The sequence below is a fragment of the Calonectris borealis genome, chromosome 1 (assembly GCF_964195595.1).
Source record: "Calonectris borealis chromosome 1, bCalBor7.hap1.2, whole genome shotgun sequence".
NCBI classification, from domain to species: domain Eukaryota; kingdom Metazoa; phylum Chordata; class Aves; order Procellariiformes; family Procellariidae; genus Calonectris; species Calonectris borealis.
In genome coordinates, this window is record NC_134312.1 from 137471348 (window position 1) to 137495475 (window position 24128).

At 39.5% G+C, this 24128-nt stretch overlaps 1 non-coding gene across 1 annotated transcript; it reads right to left on the reverse strand.

Moving 5' to 3' along the window:
* Window positions 1-9605: 9605 nt before the first annotated feature.
* On the reverse strand, window positions 9606-9711 carry LOC142078135 (U6 spliceosomal RNA). The gene has a single exon (XR_012672144.1). It is a non-coding gene; the product is annotated as a U6 spliceosomal RNA (small nuclear RNA).
* Window positions 9712-24128: the final 14417 nt, after the last annotated feature.

Genomic DNA, 24128 nt, shown 5'->3' on the forward strand with positions numbered 1-24128 from the left:
AATACACAATCCAGTAGTCTAGTATGACTGCATCAATTCAAGGACCTCGTTCCTTCTTCACAGAGTAATAGTAACACTCTAAATCCAAATGAAATTACAATCCGAAATTGTTCTTCAGGATCTGAAAGGAAGACTCTTCGCCAAACACCAAGGCTCTTCCACAGAAGCAGCTATCCTCAGACATGGAGCTACCTCTCTTTCCCTAAAAAAACCTCTCTTCCCCTGGAGGGAGACTGTTCCCATGAGAACAGCTGGGCAAAAAGGCAGCTCGTGGCCACCTCCAAGCTGACCGACCAGTCACCAGAAAGAGTAAGGGCTGAGCTTACTCCTTCTCAGAGCACGAGCACGACTTCGAGCCTTTCCCCTCTACGCACCTGTCAGATGGGTAGAAAAATGACCAAAACCTTCACAAATTGCTACAGTATGAACTGAAAAAGTAACTTCAAAATACCACATCTCTTACCTCAATTTGGAATATTTTCTTTCTTGAATTAAATTGTAAGTAGGGAAAAAAGTGTACGTTAAGAATATTCTGTAAATTACCATTTCCTATTATTTTTCTAGAGCTACCTGTATTTTCCCTGAACTAGAGCTTCTGAAAACCTCTGAGTTGCTAGCTATCCTCAACATCCCAGTAAGAGAGAAGATTTTTTTTCTCATCTGCAAAACGAGTAAGCAGCCAATTAAATTTAGCATAAGAGCACTCTTTTTGTCAGAGTCTGCCTTTGCATTCAGTGGGTATCTATCAGAAGCAGACACGGTACTTGCATTTACAATGTAAGCATAAAAACACCAACATATAAACTTGTGTGAAAGCATAATACTATAAATGGGCAATTTCATGGGCATCAGCAGCAACATTACATTATCTTTTTTCCAAAAAATAATGATGAACCCTTCCTAAAACAATGTTAACTCTGATTTTCTTCCCATCTCTTCTAATGTAGCAGTTTAGGTCTTCTCTGGGACAGCTCAGACATATCCTCTATAAACGGCTAACTCTTCTACTGCTGTCCTGAAACCACGCAGGGATAACCATGCAGCCCCTTTGACGTTTCTCTACCAACGACTGAAAGGCTGCACTCACTCACAGGTGGCGTGTATGTTATAATATACCCGGAGATATTCTATATCTTCTCTGAGAGAGTTGAATTCTGTAAATATTGATTGAGAACTGGCTGACAGCTCTCCTAGAATACAAATGTTTAAAATGTTCAACAGTGAAAGATGGACGTGCAGAGCTGCTGATTGACTGGTTAGTTTTGTATTATTTCAGAATTTGAGCCCTCTGAGCTCATCAGAAGAATCAGCTAATTAACACTATTGAAAGCACCCTGTTTACATGCAGGAAAATGGGCTCTCATCACTTTCGTCTTTCTTATGGGTAGTCAGAAGAAAGGAATAACTGTAACTTACCGAAACTGTTAGGATTTAATTGTTAAATATTGTTCTAAGGTTAATTCAATTTTTAAACTCCATTTTCTATTTGGATTCTGGACAAGAAGCTAAGGCGGTTCTGCAAGTGAAAAGGAAACGTTTGCCTGTGCAAAGCCAAGAACACCCGTTTTGGAAAAGGAACGGGACTTCAGCAGTGACATGACAAACAACATATCGCTCAGAAGTAAACAAAAGCATTAATCATCAGATTTCAGAAGAGGAAGAAGCTATCTTCTGGTACTGAAAGTTAATTAATGTTTAAGATCATACTGGGATTCTACTCCCAGTTTTCAAAGAAGAGTCCAAAATGGGTTGATTAAGGAAAAGGAAAAAAGAAAAAGAACCCATCAAAAAACCCAACAACCAAACAAAACCACACATCCCCCCAAACTGACATGAATTTAACACCATAGACTTGAATGCAATCAAAACCCACTGTGTGTATGGGCTAGGGGGCTGTCCAGCCTAGGAAACATTAGTGTCTTTCAGCTTTTCAACCAGTACTGAAAGTGGTGCAAGTCTCAACTTGCATCACTTTTTTCCCCCCCTCAAACACTGGCACATTACAGAGTTGCCTGTGATTCTCCACTGTACCAAGCAACAAATATAGTCAAATCCAGAGCACCTGACAATTGGGGGCAACAAAGCAATCCCTTGGACCGTAATAATTCGGTAGGCTTTGTGTCATGCCTTTTTCCATAGCAGCCTCTTTCACTGGAAGCTGAACATAACATCTAGGGTTTTCATAACGAGCTGCCCCAACAGAGGTGGTAGGGGAGAGCATTTGAAGAAATCTTTGTGGGACTGAATAAGGTATGTGCTGCTCACATGATACTTTCATGCAATCGTACCACACCTTCTGGAAACCTATTTAACAGATACCTGGGAAACTCGCAAAGAGTGTTTGTTTAGCTCTGGAGCACATTTTGCAATCTTATGATTCCAGGCTTACTCTGATTTCCAGTATCACTGCAGCCCATACACAGCCAGTGCAAGACTGTTTTTCCTATCAAAAACCAAACAAAACAAAACCACCCCACATTCTAGTACTGAAATGCTACACAGACCTCAAAAGTTATCCAATGCATAGTTTAGCAGGACCACTTGGTTTCTGCTGCTCACCTGACACGCCTAATGCCCGAGGAAGCACGTCCAAAACATGTCACTGCTCACAGCATCTCTACAGTAAATCATCCAAACGGAGCCAGTCAACCCGGAGATCAGCTGCATGTGACTTCATGTTATTCCTGTAGGAATCTCTGATCCAGAATGTCTATGGAAAAACGTCTAAGCCAGCTGAAGACAGTGCCACTTACACAACTACTATACATGTCTGTTTTGCACAGACAAATCAAAACCAGCTCTAGACACCATGTCTATAATGTATATTTATATACATAAATGACATACATACACACATTTTTTAAGTAATTCACTCTTATTTTGAACATTTTCTCAGAGCGACAGCTCCCTTGAGCAAATATTGCAGACTACTTTCACTAAACAAGCAAGACTTCACATCCAGGAACACAAAGTTTCATTGCAGCAAGTTGTCTTGCAAGACATTTTATCCTATCTCTGGGAAAGACAGGGAAAAATAAATAAAGAAATCATAAAAATAACAAATCAGCATTAAAGCCTGGAAAGGGTGCCTTCAAAATAAAAAAAAAAAAAAAAGAGAGAGAGAGCACACATGCAAAGACAGAGAAGAAAAAAAACTTCAGGAGCATTTATAACACAAAGACTTTCCTTAATGTTTAAGACACCCTTAAACAGATGCCCTGCTGAAATAGTGAAGGCATTTATTTCTGATATTCAGCTATATATATATGTGGTGGTCGTATGTGTGTCTATTGCAGGGTGGGAGAGTTAAACAGGCGAATAATCTAGAATAACATAAAAATTCCTTGGTTCTTATAAATCTCTTCACTGTGAGGGCAATGCAAGACTAAATCTAGTGTGCACGTATAGCCTTACCTTTTCTTTCTATAAAGTGATGCTTTCTTTTTATATCTAGTGATGCTTTTAAAATATGCCTAAGGCACTGCAAGATGACGCTGTGCTTCACCCAAAAGAGTGACTGTGACTCTCCTCCACACAGCCACTCAGTGCATTAAGGAGAAAATCAGCAAGTTCGGGTTCAGTGAGCTCTACGTTATTTTTGAAACAGCAAACAAAAATAATAGAAACAAAACATTCATAGTGAAGTCTATCTTTAACTATTTTTAATACACATTCTGGTTAGTAAATGCCATACCTAGTGAAGTTTCTCATTTACTATAGCTCTAAGCAAAGTTAAAGCTGCAGTGCTGTCAAACAGAGAGGGAAAGGATACAGAGCAGGCACATCCTACCCTCTTTTATCTCCCAGCAAAACACAATCTAACTATCCTCAGATATAAAAAAACATACTAAGTCACTTATGAAGATCTAAACTTTATTGTACAAATAGCCTTAGTTTAATATAATCCTGACCTGTGCTATGCAGCCTTCCGAAATCTTGCCAGTGATGCTTTCACCACCTTCAATACACACGGTCAGCAAATAAATATCCAATAACCAGCAGTTTAAACAGCAGACAGCTTAACCTTTCTCCTGTCTTTAAAAAATGCCAGACTGTTCCGTGTTTGCTCAAGACTCTTCTTTTACCAACATTCAATTTGAATGAGCCGGTGCAAACGCACTGTTCATCCTCTCGTGAGAGGAGGATGCATTTATGTGAAACATGAGGAGAATGCCTAATGCTGAAATATACTCTCTGCATCCTCAATGAGATTTTATTACAGGGCTCTCTTTCTTCTCGCTGGCGTGTGTCAACACGCCTGCAACCATTCCACTTCTTTTATGGCCAGATGCTATCTGTACATTTGTATTTATGTTCGTTACTCTATGGGAACACTACATATCACACGTGCATTATAACCCAATTGGGGCTATTTAAAAAATAATCAACCCTGCCACTCCAAACGCTCATATGTGACACTGACATAAAAAAAATACTCTGCTAATATTGCATACAGCTAACTTTCTGGTTATTAACAACCAGATTTAAAAATTACTTTGGCTTCCAAAAGCATTAAGGGCTTGGATTTTCAAATGTGCCTAAAGGTAAGTCCACTTTATAAACTAGCTTTATGGTCCTCAGAGGAAAACCTGGTAGTTTAATTGAAAATACAAACAAGTTTTTCATTAAAAATAGTTACTTTGCCTATTGTATCAGAGCTCCATATGACAAAAAATTTATAATTTCTGAACTTGTCAGCAAAAAATTACGGGTTAAAATCTGTTTAAAAAACCCCAAACAAAGAAACAACAAAAAAAATACTACAAAACCATAACCAACTTGCTGCAAAGTTACTTTAAAGAACGTTACTAGTGCAACTGTAATTTTTGGTTAAAGAACTATGACTTATAAAAAGAATGGCTTTTACTGAGACCTTTGAGTATCTTGGGCTGTGACAACTAGATTTCACCAGCTTTGATAAATAATAAAAGAACTTGGCAAACATTCAGTTTTTCTAGTCCTCCACCTACATGGTTCTACAGTTCCTATCGATACATTATTTATATTTCAGGAGCATTCTCCACACGGTAATCGCCTTCTACACCAGTAGGAAAGAAGTCTCTGTTGCAAAGATCTTCCATTCCAAGACAGCAAGGAAGGAAAAATTTATTCTTTTAAAAATATGGTTTTCTAGTCATCATAAAAATGCATGTTACAAGTAATGGGACACAGATGCTGCCGTTCTAAATCAAAATCTCTTAGAAATACTGAGTTCGAGAAAAGCACTATCTATGGCAATACCTTTCACTATCGTCTTTGTTAAAACAATAAAAGTTCAATAAAATGAAGCCTTAAAAATATAACTCATCTCGATGGCTTCTGTGTCTTCCTTGCTTTTTCCATTTATTTGTTTCTCTTTATTCTTTTCACTACATACCTAATATTCACTCCTCTTAACATCGTATTTCTCATTCTATCACTATGTCCTTACTAAAACACCATCTCTTTGTCACCACTTATGCTGCAGGACTGACCCCAGGAATTGTCTGGAGTGTCCGACCGTTTGGTTCAGGGGGGGTAGCTATCTCCACGGACTGTCCTGGATTGATCTCTCCGATCACTCAGCGCCCCAGAGAAGGGATCCCCCCTGACGTATCCCCACGAAGCACGGCAGGAGTTTCAGAAAGGTCTCGCGCTGCTGGAAATGAGATTTTCTTAATAGCTGCAACACAACAGGGCATGTTGTGCTGAGGAGTTATCGTGGAAGTTGTCAGGGGCTGTATGGGCTGATATGTCAAACTGACAGTATCCCCAGTGTGACAAAATTATTCTTGTTGATCCTTAAAGTTTATCAAGCAAGATTGGTGGCAATTTACAAAGAGTAGGAAGACACACAACTCCAACCAACTTTGTTTTTGAAAACGTTCAGCAGTGGAGTAAGATGCTAAAAAGAAAATATTATGGAAGTTTTTTTCAGAGTCTTTCTATTCTATCTAGTACTGTTAACGCCATTCCATTATCTACTTATCTTTTTAGTGGAGAAAAGATTACATCATGTAAAGATGGCAATCCACCTTTTCTGGAAATAAAGACAAGGAACCTCATTTCTTTCTGTTTAATCCCCAATGGAATCTGCAATAAGACCATCTCCAGAGGAAGGCAAAGACATGACAACTGTATTACAGAAAAATTGTAAATTTAAGGACATAATTTTGGAAACTTAAGCTATGACAAAGTAATGCTCTCCAGAGAATTGTATTAATTATAAATTATAAACATAACATTTTCAAATTGAAAGGCAGAGTAATAAACTATCAATTATTCTTGCATGAACCAAGATTTAATTTTTCTACCTTCTGGCTTCATCCTGAGTTTTTATGCAATAGACACTGATGTTGGCAAAGGCTCATATGCTTAATTAGTTACACCTAAGATAGTCATGTGCATAAGTGTTTGCTGAACAAGTCCTCCAGCACTTTCATTTGGTGTCTTTTCCCCCTCGCCCGTTTTATTGATTGCAGTTCACACTTGCAATGAAGAATTAAAATATCTTCCTTCTGTATAGGCAGTGTTGCTGTTTCCATGTGCACTGTACCTCCATACTCTTTTAAGGAAATGCCTACCTGGTGGGGAAACAGAGCATCAAGGGCTTTCTAGGTAGCAGAGCAACTTTCAGATATTTGCTCGTTCAATAGTTAATCACCTATTAGTGATTTTCAGTATCAGTCAGTTCCCTATTTGTTCCTACTCAAAACAGACTGCTGCAAGTTAATTACTGCTTCTTCAAATAGGGGGTTTTGTGGTTTTTCGATATGAAGGTTGGGTGAAAGCTTAAGGCATCCATTTATCAACCACCCCCCAAATCAAAACAAAAAATAAAAAACCAACACACCGATAAAACAAGAAAAACAAAAAAAATCCCCAGAGAATAAAAATATTCACTTCGTCCCTATCTGAAGTAGAAGACAGATAGATTGAAGAACATACATTCCATCTGATGGAAATTAGATCTGCTGAAGACTACTGACTGCAATACAACTTAATTAACATTATAGATATGAGATAAGACACGTGTAGGAGGGAAAAATCTAAGAGCTGAAAGAATGTCAACTACCTGGTAGTTCAATAGTTGATTTGTTCATTTTGATTCTGAGCTAAGAAGTTACCCTCTTTCTAGTATGTTCCTCGCTGAATAATTCCAGGAAAAGTAATAGGTGTTTTGTATTCAGATTGAGACTCTTCTATTTTGCCTACTGAGGAACCTCCTCTTTTTAACTGCTTTACCTTTAGTCATAGCGAGTGAGAGGTGCAATAAGGAGGCATTATTCAGAGACCTCGACCCATGTGCACAATACAGCAGTTGTTCTATTATCCCAAGCTCCGTTTACCCCACTTAAACCAACTGAGTTAAAACCTCTAGGTCAGTCCTCTTTTCAGCTATTAACTCTCAAATGGAAGTAAAACAAGGACTAAACCACTTCAGGAGTTTTAATCTCTGTCACACCGCCGTGCTCGTTCTCTGCAGAAGGCCCCAGCCATGGCCCAGTTTCATTCCAGGTCACGTACCACCCTGTGCACCAACAAATAAGTGAGTAAGATTGCACTTTCCTACTTGTACCAACCAAGGACTCCATCCAGTGCAGCAGCAGCTGCACACTTGTCTGCAGAAACTCAAAAGATTATGTTGACTGCCTATAGTCGCCACAGTTAACAAGAAAACAAACTCAACTTCAAAAATATATGTACTGATGGTTCATACGAAACCTGGACCAAATATGTAGCTGGGGACACACACACACACACAAAACCAACCAATTTTCATGCTGCAGAGGAATACCCCCAAAATCTCAATTATACACACAGAAATTTGTTACTAGAAGTTCACCAAATCAACACTTAACTGAGCGAGCGCTTTACCAAATGTAAACAGAAAGGACTGACACAAAGACTTCTCCAAAGAAGTGATCTTGGAAAACACTACTTCAAAAGGCAATACAAAGTATAACCTAAACTAGCAGAGAAAACTAATCTTACCATTTTGTTAATCTATATTCATCTACATTAATTCTCATACAGCTGATAGAGGTTCTCTATCTAGGAGTATACATTTATTTAGGTCTGATTTAGTAGAGGGTGATTGTTCAAAAACATGCAGAGCGAGACTGGGTGACAGCACAAATCAAAGCAAAACAAAGGGGGACATTTACAGCTCTGTGAGTCTAAGGGCCAGAAATTTCAAAAACTAACTTAGTCACCAAAATCCCACTGAATTTCAACTGCACGTAGACATCTTACTCTCTGAAACACCACAGATTTTAACTTTCAAGTGCTTCTTCCTAGCAATAAATAGGACTGGTCAGAGAGAAAGTTGCTCTACCACTGTATACCTATCCAAATCACACATTTCTTTGGAAGCATCATAATTCCTCAAGGTAATAATGCATTCACTCTATTTCTTCACTTTACCCAAGGTAAGAGTCCAACTGAGATGAGAAGTTGGGTGTAAGTAGTTACAAATCAACTGAAAAGCAAAAGATACGACAGACTTGTTTCCTATGTTCCTGATTCATAAAGATGCCAGTAGTGGAGCTACGATAACTCACACAAATCAGGATTTCCCACTTTACCACGAGTATCCAGAAACATGGCTCTTCTCCCTCTGGCCACTTCCCCCCCCTCCACCTCCCCCCCCCAAATTGCATACATAGTTTACATAGCAAAATGTAACCTTTCTTTATTTGTAACTCAAGTTTTTCTGGTCTTCATCTTTCTGAAGAAAAGTCTAACAATGTCAGGCTTTGGAGTTTGAAAAAACAAAATAACAGCCAAAATTTCTATCAAAACAAAAGTGGTTATAAAAGTCCCACTTGTGAGGAGTGGGGGGGTGAAGCCACTCAAAGGAATTTAAGCACAGAGACTTATTTAGCATCTATCTTGCATCTAATGGTAAAGGTTCAGTACCACTCTAGACTACCAGCTTACCTGTACATTAGTAGTAATATAGAATGGGAGAGAGGATTTCCAAGTCCATCATCCTCACCTTGCCAGATCACTGTCCCCAAGCTATCTTTAAAAAGGAAGGGCCAGTAAATAAGACACAGTAAGCCTATGATTTACATAAAGCACTCCAAGTGAAGCATCTGCTAATAACCATATCAGAAATTTTCTCAATAGTGGGTTTTGCGCGTTTGCACAGCTGTTATAGATAGATGCTCTTTATCACTGCCACTTTGTTTTTTTTTTTTTAAATAAAGTGTACCACTATTAAATCACTGCCTTCTTCGCCTTCTCTTCTCCCAATCTGGTTCTCTGATTTTCACTTATTTGCATTCCTCTTCACCTTTAATTTCCTCCTTTATTTAATATCTTTCTCTATCACTTCTGCTAGTCTTTCCAACCTCTCCTTTTGCTATATGATTTCTTCTTTTCCATTTTACTTTGTGGTTTCCCTGTACTTCACTCTCTGCCAACTTGACTTTTTTCTCTTCTCCTTTCCCTGCTGTTCATAAGAATCATAGAATATCTCGAGTTGGAAGGGACCCATAAGGATCATCAAGTCCAACTCCCTGCTCCTCGCAGGACTACCTAACCCTAAACCATATGACTAAGAACTTCATTCAGATGCTCCTTCAACTCTGACAGGCTTGGTGCCGTGACCACTTCCCTAAAATAGGGAACGCTTCAGGAACTTGTGTGTCATCCTTGCGCAGTGGCCGTGCTAATCTTCTCTGTATCGTTCCGATTTCAGTATATGTGCTGCAAAGCGAGCAGCTTTGGCATTGGATTGGATGTCCATTGGATGTCTCCTCTCCCTTTCCAACAACCCCAAACTAGCAGACCTGCTCATATGACAGCAGCCTGTCCGTGGCTCGCTCCGTCAGCTTAACCGCCATGCAGAAAGTGAAACCTCAGAGTTTGATCCATTTGCTGCCACAAGACCAGCATTTGTAAAACAAGGAGATCAAGCAATTAAGGTATGTAACTACGGCTAAGACATTATAGGCTCATGGTAAATGCTCTGAAGACCAAGGCATTCATAGCTAAAACACAGCAGCATAAAATTTCTTGTTGTGGAAAATTACATTTCCTATTATTAAGGAAGAGCCCAAGGATTTGTACCGTGACTGCTGTGCCACTGTGCACTATGTCACTGCTGAACACACCATCACCGACTTCCTATTAGCAATCCTTTTTCCTATAAAAGACATAAAATCATCTCACCTTGTGAATTAACCCACCCTGTCCCCATCGCCAGCAGGGTTACAGCACAGCAGCTGCCCAAAAGGCTTCAGAGGCAGTGGGTTAATGGATGGTTACTGTCCACATCGAGGTTCACAAGGCTGGTCTCCACCACCTTCAGTACAGTATTAATTACATTCTTCTTGGACCCAAAAATATAGGACTGAAAGCTGATGTGGAACATAACTAGCTTTTCCGAGAACCCATTTCATTGATTAACTGTACTCACAGCTGTGAAGCTCTTTTCAATATTCAGCTTAATTATGTCTTTGCTGACGCTTAAAGACCATTACTTCTTGAAATGCTTGTCATGGTCAGCCATCTAAATGTGTTTATTCTGCAGAACATGAGTAAGTGATGCAACTAATCACAATGCAAGTGTTATGCAGCTTCACAACGTTTTTGTTGTCTGGCATAACGAGCAAGCTCAGAATAGGCGCTTGCCTGTTGGCGCTGTCTCTCTTTCAGAGAATTTCCATTCATTTAGTAACTCCAGGCTGGCAGCTAAATCAATCGTGAATGGCCAAAACGCATTCATCCACCAAAGCCACAGACCTTCACTTAGGCATATGCAGTTCAAAGTACACCCAAGCTCTCCTACTGAAAAGATTTTGGGTTTCAAAATTAAAATCCCTAACAGGTAGGCCAGACAAGCTGAACACTTGAAAAATAAAATCAGAAGAAGTGGAAACCCCTACAATTGGCCTGTCAACAGCAACAGGCAGATGAGAAAGGGGCTGATGGCAGACCAACATACAGCAACGTCTCCACGCAGCATGCAAAACCATGCCTGATGCCAAGAAAATAGTTTTGCACTCATATTTGCAAGTGCCAAAACCAAGTGTGAACTCCTTTTCTTTTCTGATGCTAAAATGGTGCTAATTTAAATTGATAAGAATATCTTTTTGCCAGAGGAGGAGAGAAGACCACTCTCTCAAGTGAACATTTTCTGATGTTCAGACTACCTCAGTACTGGGCAACCAGGTTTGCTCCCTTCTGAGCACAAAATCTAGCGAAGTATTTTCCCCGTACCTCCCTGAGAAGACAGCCTGCTCTCTGTGTTTTTTTGAGCTGAGAGCCGCTTCCTCCACTTAGGATGAAACCCCACACCCGCCAACCTTTAATTTTCTACTTATTCAGCCTAAGCAAAGAGTATACACAACCCTTGCAAGAGGCTGAAGGAAAATCAACTTCTTTTCTTGCCTCCTGGTGACTCACAGCACCGTTAGAAATGTAAAAAAATAAGTATTTCTTTTATTTAATCCACATTTTCTCCACATTTTCCTTGAGGCTACAGATCCTTTGGAAGTCCCTGAACAATATTAGTTCTTCTCCTGCCTTCATTGCTACAGTATTATACAGTAACGTAGAATTTGCTTAGTCTTCCTTAAAATAGGTGAAACTCCCAACTGACGGAAAATCAACAGCCTTTGGTACCTATAGTGAACTCAGGCAAAACGAAGTGGGAACTCAAAGCACTGCTGAAATGTATGAACTGTGGGGGAATATACAAAAAGTAGGAACAGAAGATAAATACAAACATTTATGTCACTATGAAGGGCACAGAAGAAGAAACGCAGTTAAGCAGGAAGTCTATTAAGAAGACAATAATTCAGAAGAACACACATTGGAGTACAAAATGCAATTATTCAGACAGGAAATAAGAATTAAAAAGTAATTATTATATTTTGCAAAGGGAAAATAAATGCAACTGAATCACACTGTTCAGATCTTTGTGGCTTGGGTTTTTTCAGTTTGGTTTGGTTTTTTTTAATCTTCATTAGTAGATCCTCATGCCCCCCATGCCCTCTCAAATCAATCAAAAATAGTAATTAAAAAAAATTCCACTTCAGCATCCCAATACGCCTGTGGGTAACACCACATACAACGTCATGGAAAGAGTTAGCAGGAAAAAAGCCAGCTATCAAATAATTGACTACTGCTCAAAGCACGTACGTTCAGGACCTGGGTCCTGGTTTCCTACAGGACAGAGACTTTCAGTAAAAGCCCGTGTGCCGTAAACATTATTGCACCAATTGATTTTAAAGACCAGTTAAAAGCTGCTGCCTGTGACAGACCAGGTAAGCCAAGCAATCTGTGTTCAGAGACCAAGCAAACCACATTTGCACTTGAAATATTTTGACCTTGGTCCCACAGCTGCTCCCAGCAGAGGTCCAGCAATGAATACCAAAGCCCTTTTTCTCCTGCCTCTGTCCAAGTCTGTACCTGAGTTCCTGCATGTGCCTCTCTATTTCACACTTAGAAAGGAAAAACATCTCCTCAGACCTCAGTAACAACCTCCAAACCCAGCCGTCTGCTAGAGGGCAGGACAAAATAGACACAACAAAATCTCTTCCAACAGAAGCAGATTTGGTGGCCTTCAAGAAGCAGATGATGTAGTAAGATGTAAGGACAGTGCTATCACAATTTTAAATCGTGTGCAAATGTCAGAAGATGACAGACAAAGAGGAAAATAAACACAAAACAAATTCTTAAAATGTCAAGCGCCTTCCTGCAAACCAGATTACTGCAGGGCATGGGGCAAGCCAGCAGCAGGAGCATATGAGCTTAAAATGCAGCAGCAGCCCGTGAACGAGAGCCCTGATGATGCTCACCAACTCCACCTACGCCTCAGGATTACCTCTTCAGATCTAAGTAACGCTTCCAGCAAAAGCCCCATCCCAATACAGCCCCCCCTTCCAAGGACTCTGAATTTCATTTTCACTGCAGCACAGTACACCAGAATACTTCATAGTGTTTGTTTTGGTTTGGTTTTAAATCTGGTCAAAAGATACTACACATGCAGAGCATCTTCTAAAGAGAGCTGCTTCATCAGTCAACAGTTCAGTAATAAACAGCTGGACCTACAGCTTTGACTCCTCTAGCACAAGCGTTTAGGAATCTTGGAAAGAATTTTATTACATATTTCTTTACATTAGATGTGCATTGAAAGCCAATTTAGTTCCAGTAATGCTTTTGGAGACAGTTCACTTTTCTTCCCAAAGTCCTATTAATCTTGTAAAAGAGAATAATAACCTGAATCCAACCAGATACAGTATAAAATATTTCTGCAGTTTGACATATTTTTAATTCACTTTGATGTCTGAGCCACTGCGCATTCACTTTCATGATCATTTACACAATTAGGTTTACAGCAGAGCACACATGCTAAGCTTCCACAGAAACTGAATTTAAAAACTAATTACCAATACGCATTCCCACCAAAACCTATAATACAAAAATGCTTCTCAGCCAGATCAGGGAAGTTAACAGATAAGGTACTTATCTGGTCCAGAATACGGCAACGGAGTTGGCCACCTGGGTAGCAAATTGAAGCAATAAGGCCCCGAAAATCAGAGTAATTCTGAACAATGGAACATTTGGAGAAGGCTGATGCTCTGCCAGTCACACCGCGAACAGAGGAAGACAAAATTCATTAAATAAATTATTCATTAGTATTTAACAACTCAGCACTGGATCCAATATTTCTCTTTTGGCTAAAGAACAGTGCTACGAATCCATCCACTTGTAACTGCACTCCCAAAAAACTTAATGCCATTTATTAACAGGTTAATTTATAATGTCACCTTAATTAAAAAAAGATTATCTTATCACTTTCTGACTGAAATGAAACTGCAGGTGATTGGGAACAATGTACCTACAGGCTAATGAATGATTTGAAGCAATTCAGTGTCCAATTAACACCAGCATCTGGTCTGGGGATTTTTTTCCCCTGTCAAAGCATTAGGCCTATATTAATTATATTCTTAGTTACTAGTAACAGAAAGTTTCAATCTTGATGTTATTCTTCAAGCAAAAACACAGAAAACAAAACCATCAGGACCAGAAGGCATATAAAACAGTGGTAGGAAACCTTTTCTAGCCCGATTTCAACAGCTATCCCAACAGCACACTAACTCAAGAAATAAGCGTCCTCTGTCCGAGACCCAGGAACAGTGACCCATCTGCTTCCATCTGGAGTATCCTCTCTGAAGCCAGCTTCAAACTTTGCTTGGTCAAGAAGGTGGCTTCTTGAGGCTTTTTAAACTAATCTTTGCCAATAAAAAGGCAATTGAATAATCCACTGATCTTCAAGATTAAGCATAGCTGGGAGATTCAGAACAGGGGGACTTGGGGTGTATGGAGGAAGTATCCTTTGACTCGTTACAATCTCAGAGCATGCGAAATGAGTGAAGCATTTACCTCCTGCCCGCTTAGTAACACTGGATTTAGATAGTCAAGCATAATTTCTGAAATACAATAGGGTTTTTTTTTCCATAAAATGTTCATCACTCACTTTACTAACTCTCTAAGACCATAACCATACAGCTAAAATAAAAAATGAGAGCAAGAATTTAAGTCCAAACCTGGCTTGGCATTTTAATACTGTGAGCATGGGTGGACTTAAGAGTATCTTATTGATGTATCATATGCCAGCCCCGTTATCGTTTAGGAACAGTATAGTGTCATTTCCTTAGGGCACTCTTGCAATTACACCAGGCAAGAGATGTTAACTTGGTGTACCAAATGGTCACTTGAGAATAAAACGAGTATTCATTCCTGAGAGAGAGTGATTCAGAAGTGGAGTCAAGCTCTGTAGTTGCCAATGTTTTGTTCATCAATCCCGGACTCACAACATTCACTGAATAAATTATTAAAGCAACTAGGGAGGGAAAAAAAAAGCCAAGTACCATCTTTGCTGCATAACTGTGTGATATTGTATCTTTTCCCCTTCCTTAGTGTCATTATTGTACCTTCTGACAGAAAATTATGAGAACTGCAACCAGCACTAATTTGAACCCAAATACCGGAAAGCTTCGCAAGAAGGCTTCAACAACCATACATATGCTCCCACCTGAAAATCTATAGGAAAAAAAAAAACAAAATCATACCTTTGCTTGTCATGAATGCTCAATTTTAATTAAATGTCATCATTCCAACTAGATCACACCTCATCTTTCTTTCGGAAGCAAGGCAGAAAATCTATGCTTCTGCCTCTTTTTAACAGAGCTTTAACTGTGTTTCTACGTTCCCCTTTGCGTTTTATTTACAATGAATTCTCACCGTTCCCTATAAACTAAAGCAATTTTGTCTCACCCATGTAGCAGCTCTACGCAACTGTTGCCAAGCCAATAAATTAACAGACTCCTGGACTGATCATGCAAGGTAATTCTTTTTTGGCTGTTTTATCACTAATCTACAGACAGCACTCCCCTCCCAGACCTGAAGCTTGAACTCACCTCCCGGTCTCCATTATTGTGCTATTGCCTACCAAACAGTTTTAATAAAAAGAAATATATTAAGCTTCTTTCTAGCAATTGGCTCCCCAAGATGATCAAAATTGCTTCTTTTCCTCATGCTGTAGGAGGTCTGCGCTGCAGATTTAAAGGTTCAGGATTCACATTCTGCCAACATGATACCTACAGGAAACTCACAGTTGCAAAGTACTTTTCAGAAGGGGAGAAAAAAAAAAAAAAAGGCAAAAAAGGGGGGGGCTGTTTTTAAAGTTTCTTAGCATTTTGAAAGTGAACCCAAATCTCTGTCGAAATAAAACTTTAAGATACATGGGTAAAAGCCAAACTGTATGCATCATGAGCAGATGCATGCAACCTTCTGCTTCTTCTTACCCCAAAGGAGCTCCTAATCCAACATACTTTCACTGTCTCACACCTCTCTCTTCCTGCCATAATTCTCTCCCTCTGCCCCGTGGACCAAATCTGGATGCTTTTCCCCGAGCCGTGCAGTCTCTATCCTTTCCCACCCAGTTCTGTTCTCAATATCCTTCACTCCTGCACTGCATGTGCACTTTTAGCACAACCAAGAAATAACCGAAAGAACAAATAAACGCCATGTAACATTTCTCTCCTCCTACTGTGACTAAAGAAAGGAAATTTTTACTGAAGGCATATAAACTAATGCCCTATTAAGAACAGCTGCAAATATTAAATGTTGTCAGAAAGCTGGTGGTTGCCAAAATAAAGTATCAGCACAAACCAACTGCTATGCCAGCTATTCCTAGCCTTTAATCTGTACCTCCTTTCACAGAGATGAAGACAGCTTTTTCAATACCATAATGTGCATTAGGTAAATCAAGCAGTTGCCTGAAGGCCACTAGAAACCTCTCCGTCTTGAGACAGTAAAGAAAACAAAAACATAGCTTGAAATTATTTATTAAAGCTGTAATAAAAATCTTTTGGTACGTACTGTCCATGCTTGACAAACTAGTGATGACTACACAAAACTAAAGTTGCCTGAGTTAAACCTCTCTTGATTTCCAAGTGAAGCACTTTGAAAAAGCGGAAAGAAATGAAGTGCACTCGGTGGAGTTGCTCTGAAGTGCCTTGGGGAGCAAATCCCTCCGGGTTTACTGACATGTCTGATCTTGAGGTTATGTTTTCAGTTTAACTCACAACAAGGCTCCTCCTTTGATTTGTTAGGAGATGTACACTGTACAAACAAGTAACAATAAAATGTTAAAATGCCTCTTCTGTTCAAAATGCCCAGCTCCTATATCTCTTACCTGGTTAAACAGGAAGGGTATCCTTTTTGAAGACTCCCTGGGACATGACTAATTTCACAGTATTTTCTCCTTCTGGTAAACTATTCCGGTTATTTTCTTCTTTGAAAGCTCCACTTAACATGTTGAACAACACACACCATTCAGATTCACGAACAGCACTTCTAACAAATTTCATTTCCATGGCAATTAGCATATCGGGGCTCTGCGCATGGGGAAGACCATCCAAAACGACCAAAACTTCCCCCCCCAGTTTTAGTTTTCTGCAGCAAATGTCGACTCCTTTAATGTAACAGCTAAATCTTGAAACATTCAGGGGTTTTTGGGGTTTTTTTAAATGGCAGTTGTTTTAAGCTTGGCTGCTCATACTCTTTGCTTTGCCATGAGCAAGCTAACATCCAAACATCCCCTGTCATGCGGTTTCACCATTAGCATCATTAGAAGGCGGGGTGGGAAGCATCCCAGAGAGTATCTCAGGCTGGACTGCTGAATACAGAAACTCAGAGAGGAAGAGAGGCGTAGGAAGTGCATAAATAAGGCCTGTCACTCATCACTGAATCAGACCTGCAAACTGTTTTCCTGAGTGGCCTGAGGAGCTTTCCTAGGCATAGAGGAACAGTGATGATTATAACCATTTCACAAACCTTTTTGATAGACCACAGGCAAACTTCCACTCCTCATCTGAGATCCCATCTGATTACTGGATGCCCTCCTTGCAATGAACTCAGACACAGTGGGGTGTTGTACCCGAGCCAGAGGCTGAGGGCACAGACTTGTGTGTTTAACTTTACCCAACTCAGAAAGCCACCAAAGGGACAGTCCCTTTGGGCAGCCCTCCCTTGCGCTGCATTTAGCAATCATGCAGCCATGCCATAACCGAATGAAGGAGAGTCAGGGTGTCAACATGGGGTGCATGGGGTCAGGCAGGATGGGAGATGGAGTAGCTTTCTATGAATCAACAAAGGTCCAACAACCGGTCCAAGGAAACACAGCCAGGAGCTAGGGAGGAGGAGGAGAAAGAGCTTGGCCATTTCTCTCGTCAGCAGTACACACCTAAACCACATCATATGTATGGTGAAACCACACCATATGCCAATAAAACAGGACTGGCAGACAACAAGTCTCACCACTCCTAAGAGGTTTTCCTTTGCTGCACCTGGTGAATCCAGTACAAGTGTGCACGCCCTCCAGAACATTATTACCTGAATGAGAGCTCAAAATCCTTCCTCCCAGTTGCACCCCGCCCAGCACAGCCCCTCGCCATGGTCACACCTTCCCAACCGCCTAGGCACGCTCAGCCCCAGCAGCAGGAATGCTTTTCCTACTCTTCCCTCCCTCCTCTAAACTCCCAGCTCCCTTGCTTTCGATCCGCCGCTACTTGCCAACTGCTCCCTCAATGTATTGCCTTCCCTCATAGTTTACATAGATTATATACGGTGCAAGTCATACGTGTGAAAATACGACACTTATTTTGACAGCTGAAGAACAAAAAATGACCAACCACAAAAACACCCCAAAAAAGGAACAGCAGAAATAAAAGTGCATAAATCAATGGAGAGAAACCAGGAATAATGTTTCACAGACAGCAGAAGATGGGAATCCTATTTAAAGCAAGAACTCAGGAGCCAGAAGTACCTCACATTGAACAAAGGAATTGAAAACAAAACCCATTAGAAGCAATCCAGCCTTCCCTGAAACATATACACATCATCATTAACAATAATAATTTGGCTCTTCATGTGTAATCACTGCATGCTAGCCTCACTTTATATTCCTAACGGCCATTAACGCCAAGAGGAATTGTGCACATGGGCACCACGCTGCTGCTGGGCTGCTCCTCGGTCTGCAGTCTGCTCCGCAGAGAAAAACCACCTCTCCCTGCCACTTCTTCCCTCTAATCCAATTCGTGAATGGAAACAAGGAAACAGCTGGGGTAGCTGAACTGAGCCAAATGTAGCAAATACTATTGCTTTTTTTTCTTCTTTTTCTTTTTTTATAATACAAGAATTTTGTACTATAAGACATCACCAGAAAGGTAAGTTGTAACCATCTGCTCACACAATATTGAATTCAAGACAGCGCATACTGGAGCACTGCAAGGACAGAATCCATCACAATCCGTGCTTCGGATTTTGATGATTGATTTCATAGGTTACCATCATTTAAAAATGGCCATGAAGATTAGGGATGTAGAAAATACTGAAAAGAAACAAGCATTAATCCAGCATAGTTCATTCAGGATATCCCACCTTCCACTTTACACAACATATATGAGGCAGGGGAAGCATAATACTCCTCCTCCCCACCATTTTGACAGTATCCTCACAGGCTGAAATTTTCACAGGAAAAAACTAAAAGATATCGCCTCAGTGTTGCAGGAAAGGTTCAGGTGGAACAAATAGCATTAAATCACTCTCATCAATGTATCAGCTACAACGCTCATCAGTATATGGTCATTATAATCCTGAACTGACCGAGACACAGAAATAGTCTGACTGAATGCTACCACATACAAGGTTGAGCAAAATGAAGTACATACTTGTTACCATGCCTTTAGTAGCTCAGATGAGCCACAAAACTAAAAAGCTATGGTTTTCTTCATATATTAGCAAAACCACCAGGAAGCTTCCAGGAACCTAACTCTAGGACACTGAAAGAATTAATTTTACAAAACTGTCTACAATAAGTAGAGAATAAACCATTCAATTGGACCAATGCTTTATTTTCTAGTACATCTTATCTTCTTTTCTAAACAAAACAGACCAAGTCAGTCCAAGTCAAGCAAAGGTACAAAGGTACAATAATTTCATGTCAGAAGGACACAGGCAGATATATTTCTTGAAGTGGGCTTATTTCACCCATTTGTCCTAAAGCTACATCAAATCCAAACCCATCACTACAGCTACCAAATCTAAAGTAAGATTTCAAATAAAAATCTATTCCAAATGGGTTTGCCTTAAATAAAAGTTCAGCAGAAAACGCTTACATATCTAGTATTTAATTCTCGGGTTTATAAAAAAAAAATCCTGCATTAGGTGATTCTTGCATAAGTTTATAATTCAGTGGCAGTCCTTCATGTACTTCTAATACTCATAATTTCCTCTTACAAAACCCCAGCTTGTATCCACATCATCTCAAGATACTTATTTTTGTTTTCCTTTCCACAGTAATTTCTGATTTTGCTATCTTCTTTGCAATTATTTAAGCAACATACTTAAGAGTCCTTTAGATAAGAACATGGAACAGAACAGTCCTCCAGAAACCTTGCTTGTCAGTGCCCATTATCTTATATAATTATTTAGCTAAGTAATATCCTATTACTTTATCAAGTATTTTATTACGGTATCAAGTATTATGTGACATAAGGCTAAGTTCTGTATCTTTAAGGACTATGGGTTAGTCTTCTATTACATTAGAACTTATTCTCATAACATATTTTAATTAGCAATTCATTTACTCAGGTCGTGAGAATTCAGCAGGAAATCGCCAGGCACTTCCATCTTGTTAAACAAAAGTTTTCCGGCTGATTTCATGCATCCCATCCCCAGCTGGAGAGAAAGGGGAAGAGCACAAACAGCTAGAGGGAACCAGTCTTCCACACGCGCAGGAATGACTTCTTTTCACTGCAAGCAAAGCCTGGTTCCTGGTTTGACATCTGTCCCCCCAAACCTTTGCAGAATTTCTGTATCGCTAAACATACTTAACTCTTCTGTAGTCTCCATCTCGTTTTACTGGAAAAACACTTAATACCTGCAAAAATGAAAGAATGTGGAGAAGAGGGGTGTAAGGAAGGGCACCACCGCCACAACCCAGCGGGTAAGGAAAAGAGACAAACCCAGTTGGAGCTGCGGGGGGCTGAGCATCATCTTTTTAAACACCCCATGCTAACCCACCCTCTGGCACCCCTAGAATTTCAGTACATCTATGAATATCTTTGTTACTAGAAGCTTCCAGCTCGAGTCCCTTGAAAAGTTAATCAATTAGACTCAGAGAAGACTGCCTGAATCATAATCAAGATACGCTTGCATTTGGAAAAATCCCTACATTAAAACCCTTACAGCTTTAGCAGTGCACCCCCAAGGTAAAAAAAATATCTGGCACACTGATGCGGGTAAGTAGCTAATTGTTAAAAAAAAAACCAACCTTGATTACATATTTTGATTTATTTATAATCAAGAGAAGTTCATTCAATAATCACATAAAAGCCATACTCCATTTACCTGAATAAATTCTACAGCAATTGATATCTCCTTTGCATGCAAAAAAGTACACTACAATTACAAGTTAAACGTTATATTTTGATTTTTATTTTGTTTTAAAGAAATTCCCTGTCACTGAGGAAAATTATTTGGTGTTATGGCAAAAAAATCCAAAGCATTGCTTTGTAAGTTAAAAAATTATCTTTTCATCAGTTATTTCAACAGACAAAATTATTCTCCACTGCCTGCAAAGATGAGATAGCCTTTGCAATTTTTCAGTTTGCTTCTTCAGATCAACATGCAGGTTACTATGGAACACCAAACACCATCATGGACAGATCACACACCTTCACCTGGCACCAGTAAAATTGTCTCTGCTTTAGTGGTAAGTCATCTCTGAAACCATTTTTAAAATATAGGAAGGAAAAGCTCCAAAAACTCCTGCAGTTTTAATGCAGCCTTCACAAAGACAGATCACCACTCATCCTTCACTGGCATACCTGTGACCTCAGAAAATACTCAACAAAAAAGTTATTTTTAAATATTATTTTTAGGAACCTAAGTTTTGAACTCGCTTTGTCATACAGTCTTTCACACAGACTAAGTCACTAAACACGTTTATGGAACTAAACCTCTAAAACCATTCAGTGTTAAACATTAGATGACTTGGTCATTGAAAAAGACTATCACAAAGATATTCCATAAAAATACCATCTCTAAAAATAATCCATAAAAATATATTATGAAACATGTTGATATTTATGACAGTATTTCTAATAAAAATGATAATTTTTATTTTATAGCAAAATATTATTCATAAAGACATTCTCTTTGAGTTCTGAATTTAATCTCCTTAGTTAGCCTTTCTGTTGAAAAATAAAATGGTGATGGATACATGCTTCCATATTGAAAACATTCTGACAGTTGCAGAGTACAGCTTTCCCTGCTCGATATTGCATTAAGTATTTGCTTTCTAATCACTTTTTGGAACGCTTATCTAAACCTACTTCCTATTGAAAATAATGTGATAAACCCTAACCCACACCTGGGATCTGAGCACTGAAGAAAGAAAATAAAGTGTAAGGTACGTATTGCAACTGCTGTTCTTTAAAAAGGAAAATGAGGATTAAATAAATTAAATGGAATAGGAATAACTCATTCTCCCACATCAGAGAAGAATCGCTGTCACAGGAGGTGTGAGATTCATAAGCAAGGTTCAGGGTTTGGAGAGCAATGTAGAAGTTAGTTGTCTAGATACTGATCTTACACCCTTCCGCTTATGTTAAAGAATGATGCATTACAGAGAAACGTACGCAGGAACTGAGCACTAACTACCTGAGGGTAGTTTCCTTTGCAGCTTTTCCAAACATCAGCACATTACATAAACAAACATACCCAAATCTCTAAAATAAAAGGAGTGGGCTCTGCTTAGCTCCCTGCTCCAGTCCACTTCAGCCCCGGCATGGCAGGGGATGGAGCCTCTCCCGCGGGGCTACCATCCTGCCGGCCAAGGCCAGCCCTTGGGAGCCGCCTGGCCCACCCTGCTGCGCACGGGCTTTGCTGTCGGGGTGGCAAACTGCCTTCCAGATAAAACTACCCGCAAAGAGTGAACGGATAGAGACGCAAATCAGAAAAAGCCTGCCCATCGCGTCTTCCCCTTAGCTCAGCTATGTGGCCAAAAGCCATTTCTATTTCAGAATTGCAAAGCAACTACTTTGGTATATGAGACAAGGATCGGGACAGTAAGAAAATAATACCTCTGAAACTTTGACCTTCTTAGCAGTTTCGTAAAATAAAGCCCCAGTTCTTTCAAAGACAACGGGAAATGAAAGGGGGGCGGGGGGAAAATACTGCTTAGGAGGGGAAAAAAGGGTTAGGAGTAAAACAAAGTTTCTGCCTGAAGCGAACTGCCACAGACAATTTCAGAAACCCAGTCGCTGTGTGCCACTTTTACTTCATTTTTTAGGAAACAAGTTAGTACTGGGCTCCTGAAAGCAACAGCAGAGTGTGAGCTAGGAATACAGATACCACAAGCGCGTGGTGGCTTACGACTCAGCCAACAACCCCATTCAATTCAACAATGATGTATTTTCTGCACAAAGACAGTAAAACCGTTACAGAGTTTAGCAATATGCAGAGTTACAAAGTGGATTAGGAGAAAAGCAGTAACATTTTATCGTGGTCATTTGTATTCAGGTCTCCAAAGGGAAGTTAGTAAATCTACAAAAACAACAGTACTTTGTAATCAGTATTTCTGTTTCGGGGTCGTGGAGGACAGGTGGCTGAGCTTTAAAAGTTGTTGCAGGGATTATCAGTTTCATTTTTATTTAAAAAAAATTAATTAAAAATTAAATTTTTATTTAAATAAGTACAAGTCCGAAACACTCTGTTCAGACTTTCAATTATAGCTTTCAATTAAAGCAGCATAATATATATAGCTCATGTCTTTTTGTAGCTTTAAGGGCACGTTACATCAAGTTATAATGTAAACATTATCTATCAAATACAAACTAGCTCCTTAATGGTTTAACTGACCAAGCACCTTTTCTTTTGTGCATTACACAGAAGCCACCAAAATGGAGTTCCTTGCCCAGGATAAAGTCACTGTGCAAGTAAGAAGTTACTATTAAGCAGCAATCAAAAGAAATTATAAAATGATTAAACAATTGTCAGATATAAGACTGTACAATGAGAGAGGATCCTGTTATTTTAGAAGGTATATTACTTGGAAATGCAGCAGTACATCCAAGTTACACAGCCATGTATAAATTCTGAAAGCAGAAAATTTAATCAAAATCATGACTAAAAGAAGTAGATACCGCATTATGTTTCTTGCAGCAATAGTAAAATAGAGATGGCAGATACCTTCATCTATGTCCCAGAAAATTAGTTATGCATGATATAATCTATCATATCCAAATACAGCAACATTTTTTAAAGACAACCTATTTTATTTTAGCATAAGATTGTAAAAGGGGGGAAAAAAAATCAAATTTGCAAAGCAAGGCATGTGTATGTATATCCACATCCATGTGGTGTGCGTGCATCTCAAAATTAACCAGAAGAGATCCTAAGCATCTGTGCAGAACCTCACCTACTTGTTTCTTTAAAATGTCATGTCTTCCATCACATAAATAACTCTTTGTACCCTGAAAACAAACCAGTGAACACATTTTGCCATGTCTAAAGAAACAGCCCAAACCTTGGTGGCTCCTGTCTTTAACTGGAGAGAG